Source organism: Mandrillus leucophaeus, unplaced genomic scaffold, assembly GCF_000951045.1.
Source record: "Mandrillus leucophaeus isolate KB7577 unplaced genomic scaffold, Mleu.le_1.0 Scaffold1858, whole genome shotgun sequence".
Classification (NCBI taxonomy): domain Eukaryota; kingdom Metazoa; phylum Chordata; class Mammalia; order Primates; family Cercopithecidae; genus Mandrillus; species Mandrillus leucophaeus.
The window spans coordinates 186,605-192,471 of record NW_012101874.1 but is presented as its reverse complement, the minus strand read 5'-3'; the positions used below and the strand labels follow the sequence as shown (position 1 = coordinate 192,471).

General features: G+C 42.3%; 1 long non-coding RNA gene across 1 annotated transcript in view; it reads left to right on the top strand.

The window, feature by feature from the left end:
- LOC105538131 overlaps positions 1-5,867 on the top strand; it is a 21,455-nt gene that overhangs the window by 2,163 nt on the left and 13,425 nt on the right. The window contains exon 3 of the long non-coding RNA XR_001005842.1: positions 918-1,182. This is a non-coding gene — a long non-coding RNA (uncharacterized LOC105538131). The remainder of the gene's footprint in view (positions 1-917; positions 1,183-5,867) is intronic.

Genomic DNA, 5,867 nt, shown 5'->3' with positions numbered 1-5,867 from the left:
GGTTCAAGTGATTCTCCTGCCTTAGCCTCCTGAGTAGCTGGGATTACAGGCATGCACCACCACACCTGGCTAAATTTTGTATTTTTAGTAGAGATGGTGTTTCACCATGTTGGCCAGACTGGTCTCAAACTCCTGACCTCAGGTGAGCCACCCGCCTCGGCCTCCCAAAGTTTAGGGATTACAGGCATGGGCCACCACGCCAGGCCTGTCTAATTAATTTCTAAAACTTAGAACATTTCTAATCAAAGTATTAAAAATCTTAGGAATGCTGTCAAAACAAATTCAAAAAAATGAACCTGGGTTTTAAAATAAGTCGACAAATAAAAGCACAACTATTAGATATTGTTTCCCCAGTTGGACCCGCCCTTTCCCTGAAGGCACATTCAGGGCCAGGGCCTTCCAGACCGAGCCAGAGGCAACCTGCCTGTTGCTAGTCAGCTAGCTGCAGTCACTAAAGTTGTGCCTATTATGCACCAACTTCCAGACAGAGTGCTAGGTATGTAGAAAACTCACAACCAATAAGTAAAAAGTCCAGTGAGAGAGTTCTTGATGGAGTGTTGATGGCAAGTAGAAACAGGGCTTTTATTTATTTGTGTGTTTCGGGGCAGAGGAAAAATAAGAAACCCCGAAAGTGAACAATCTCAGCTAAGCCAATGAAAGTGATCCAAGATTAGTTCTCCTTGGAGGAAAGGAAAGGGCCTGATCTTGGAGTATCATAAAGGTATAAACCAAGGAGGATAAGTATTGTTGAAAAAACTGGTAAATGGAGGCAGGCATAGGGTACTTGAGAGTATTTTTAGCAGGCAGATTATATGATCAGATTTATTTATCTTTAAATAATTTAGCTTTTCTTGTGGGTTTATGTCTTCAACTAGAGACCTATGCCTCTTATTTATCTATTTTTTGGTTACCCACAGAAAGGAGGAGACCACTTTTAATTGCCTCCCCGCTAACACCTGACTTGCTTTGCTTGCGCAAGTATCCAAGGACACGAGCTAAGACATTTGCACTGGGTTTAGATCTACTGCGATTCAGAAAACACAAAAGAACTTGCAATCAGAGGGTGACACATAATGATTTTAGACAAAACTCAGTTTCTTCTTGTGGAAGCTATTCAGATTGTTTGGAGAGTGGGAGGAAAAAGGAGTGAAGCGTTGCTTAACAACAAAAGTAATAATGCAGGTTATTATCATTTTATCATTAACAATGCATCAGTGCTAAGTGTTTTACATGCTTTTTTTTGTTTTTTGGTTTTTTTTTTTTTGAGACTCACTCTGTTGCCCAGGCTGGAGTGTGGTGGTGCGATCACAGCTCACTGCAACCTCCGCCTCCTGGGCTCAAGCTCATCTTTCCACTCAGCTTCTTGAGTGGCTGGGACTACAGGCACGTGCCACCACGCCTGGCTAATTTTTGTATTTTTTGGTAGAGACGGGGTTTCACCATGTTGCCTAGGTTGGTTGTAAACTCCTGGGCTCAAGCGATTCACTCACCTCAGCCTCCCAAAGTGCTGGAATTACAGGCATGAGCCACCGCACCCTGCCATGCTTTCTCATTTAATTCTCTAAGAAACTCAATCAAGTGAGTACAGTTGACAGCATTTAACATATGAGAATACACTCTTAAAGAAAATAAGTTATTTACCCAAGGTTTTACAACCAGATTTGAACTCTCAGTCGTGGACTACAAAATTTGAGCTCTAAATACCTGGTAGGGTTTTCAAGGGAGTTCCTGATACTGGCTTTCCTAAAAATGACCTTGAGAAAGAAAACCTGATAAAGTTAGAAGGCCATCTGGAGATGAGTAGAGATAGTAGAAGAAAAAAAAAAATCAAAACTCAAGGCAGCTGAGGGGACATCTCATAGCTGACATAAACTGGAAGATACAGCTACATTTATTAAAAGGCCCACTGGAAAATGAAACAAAGAACATATTAAAATGTTAATCTGCCAAATAATTTAACTGGAATGAAAATTATCCCTAGGTACAGATAAGAGAAAGTAGCAAAAGTGCTTTCTATTTAAGACCATTTCAACTTTTCATTTCCCCTTTGGCCTAAATTGACAAGAGGAAGGAGGGGTCTGGTCAGTTCCACAGTCTCTCTTATCCAGCAACTGAGGGGAGCCCTGGAGGGTTCGGTGGGGGAGGTGGGAGGGCAGCCAGGAGGGATGGTTTTGTGTCCAGGTCACTGTTGAATCTGATCAGTGGCCTCCAGGAATTCTCACTCAACTTTCTATTGCATAGCTGCAGGGCCATTTCTCAAAGCTGGGCTCCTCCCCAGACCTTTTCCTTCCTGGTGCCAGAACCTCCTGGCCTGTCTCTTTTTAAAGCTCTCACCTTCTATTTTGTCACAGGAGGCAACTCCCTGGGTTACTGAGTGTTTATCTGCACCTTCCCAGCTGCCAAAGACCTCTTCAATTTTAAGGTTTAACAGTAGACAGCCGGGCGCGGTGGCTCACGCCTGTAATCCCAGCACTTTGGGAGGCCGAGGCGGGTGGATCACGAGGTCAGGAGATTGAGACCATCCTGGCTGACACGGTGAAACCCTGTCTGTACTAAAAATATTTAAAAAATTAGCGGGGCGTGGTGGCGGGCGCCTGTAGTCCCAGTTACTCTGGAGGCTGAGGCAGGAGAATGGCGTGATCCCGGGAGGCGGAGGTTGCAGTGAGCCGAGATCGTGCCACTGCACTCCAGCCTGGGCGACAGAGCAAGACTCCGTCTCAAAAAAAAAAAAAAAAAACCTAAAAAATCCCACATTTTTTTTCAGGTATATATCGTATCCAATAGAAATCTCTTTCCTTAAAAGAAAACGTTAGCACATCAATTGAATAGGTAAAAGCTGCCTTTAAAATGAACTAAGTTTTCAGTGAGTTGTTAATTGCTTCCTTTAGGTTCCATAGTCTGGGTAAACTCCATTCTTCCCAGTTTCTGAGACACTAAGCAAGCCAGAGATACTCTTGTCCAGTAATGGTGTCCACATTTTGCTCTCAAGAGAGGGGATAATACTCAGGAAGCTTGGTAGAATACCCACATAATCAAATGTTGGCATATTCTATACTTTATTTTTACTTTATTCTACACTGTATTTTTAGTTTTTCTTTTATTTTCAAAGAAAAACAGCAGGGCTGGGCGTGGAGGCTCACACCTGTCTGTCATTCCAGCACTTTGAGAGACCACAGCAGGAGGATAGCTTGAGGCCAGGAATTCAAGACCACCCTGGGCAACACAGTGAGAACCCCCTGTCTACAAAAAATAAATAATTTACCTGGGGTTGGTGGTGCATGCCTGTAAGTCCTAGCTACTTGGGAGGCTGAGGCAGGAGAATTTGAGGCTACAGTTAGCTATGATTGTGTCACTGCACCCCAGCCTGGGCAACAAGCGGGAACCTGTCTCAGAAAAAAAAGGAGAAGAAGAAGAAGAAGAAGACAAAACAGCAACTTTTTTTTTTTTAATGGAAACTCAAATATATAATCTCAAAGTAGATTAGAATTTAAGTGCATTAAATTCTAATGTACTTAATTTAATTTAATTCTAATTAGAATTTAATGCATTAAATTAAGTGCATTAAATTTTTGTATTTTTAGTAGAGAGGGGGTTTCACCCTGTTGGCCAGGCTGGTCTCTAACTCCTGACCTCAAGTGATCCGCCTGCCTCGGCCTCCCAAAGTGCTGGGATTACAGGCATGAGCCACCATGCCCAGCCAAATTGCATGTTTTTTCTGATGAGGATGAGGATAAAGTGAGAGCCTCCCCACTATTTTGTGTTCTCTTATCCATTTGCTTAACAAATACTTATTTTCCCTAAGTGAAGCAGAAGCAGTCTTCAGCTAGATAACATAGTAGGCCTTCTGAATCCTCAAGTTCTGCACTCATGAATTCAACCAACCATAGATTGAAAATATTTGGAAAAATCCCTGGCACGGTGGCTCACAGCTGTAATTCCCGCATTTTGGGAGACTGAGGTGGGAGGATCGCTTGAGCTTAGGAGTTCGAGACCAGCCTAGGCAACATGGCGATACCCCATCTCTACAAAAAATATAAACATTAGGCATGGTAGTCCCAGCTACTTGGGAGGCTGAGGTGGGAGGATGGCTTGAGACTGGGAAGCAAAGGTTACAGTGAACCAAGATCGTGCCACTGCACTCCAGCCTGGGCAACAGAGGGAGACCCTGTCTCAAAAAAAAAAGAAAAGGAAAGGAAAATATTCGGGAAAAAACGAAACAATAAAAAATAACAATACAACAATAAAAATAATACAAAAAATTAAAATACAGTATAACAACTCTTTACATAGCATTTACATTTTATTAAGTGTTGTAAGCAATCTTGAGATGACTTAAATTACAGTCATGAGCATAGTGACATTTCAGTTAATTAGAGGCCGCTTATAAGAAGATTCTTCCCCTAAAATTATAATACCATATTTTTACAGTTCCTCTTATACATTTAGTTATGTTTAGATACACGAATACCATTGTGTTACTATGGTGTACAATATTCAGTACCTTCACATGATGTATAGTTTGTAGGCTAGGAGCAAGAGGCCATATACCATATGCCCTAGGTGTGTAGCAGGCTCTACCATCTAACTTTGTGTAAACACACTCGATGATGTTGGTACATGATGAAATCGCCTACTGACGCGTTTCTTAGAACTTTCTTTAAGCAATGTATGACTGTATACAAGAGGATGTGCATAGGTTGTATGCACATACTATGCTATTTTATATTGGGGACTGGGGTGGGGCATCTTTTAATTTTGGTATCCTTGGAGGTTGGGGACCCAATTCTCTGAGGATACCCAGGGAGAGCTGAGTTCACAGTCTGATGTGGTTGAATGTTGTTGGGTCAAAGAAAACAATTCCCCAAAATATGACACTTCGCCATACTGACTGCTTTGGAAATTGAAAGTCCTGAAAAATTAACCTCAGAACCACAGTATCTCTGTGGCCTTTCTCCTTTCTCCCTGCCTCTCATATCTTCTTTCCCAAAGCACCAGGAGAGACTCTGGAATTTCCTTATCTGACTAAGAAAGCTTAAATGCAGTTGTCTTAATACTCCCTCCCAAGAAATCTGGTCAAATAACCAGGAAAGATCAACCACCAGAGAAGAGCAGAGGCTGAAGTTACTATGCTAAGACAGATTTTTCATCTATTCTTCTGAGCGCAGCTCCAAGCAATTACCTGGGGGACTCTATCTGTGAAATATGACAATGGTTGTTTTTGCCCAGATCCACTCCTCACGTTCCCAATAGTGTCTGCCTTCAGACAGTCTCCCTAACCTATCCATTCTCCCGAATGAGTTAATACCTACCAGAACAATTATCTACATTTCCCATCTCCCCTTGAGAAAAGGTATATAAGCATCTGAATCTGTGATATTCTGAAATATACATTTGGTTTCCCTCCTGCTTCCTGGCATACAACCCCTAAAATCCTTGGAATCTCCAAAGTTCTTTCTTTTTGTATGCTAAACTAGACTGATCGCTTCAGGGTGGGACTGGTCACCTGAAAGCCAAAAGCATGATTAGAGGGTTGGGACTTTCAGCCCTACCTTCCAACTTCCATCGAGGGGAAAGGGGCTGAAAGTCCACTTGCTCACCAATGGGTTAATCAATCATGCTTATGTAATGAGGACGCCATAAAAACTCAAAAGGACAGGGTTCAAAGAGCTTCCAGATAGCTGAACATATGGAGTTTCCTGGAGGGTGGTGGGCCCAACGAGGGAATGGAAATTCCATGCCCCTTCCCCTATACCTCACCGCCCAGATAGAAGGTCTTGGGAATCTCAACTTGAAGCCAGTAGACCAGAAGTTCCAGAGGCCTGCTTCTTGATGACTAGATAATGAAAAGAAAAGAAAAAAAAAAAAAA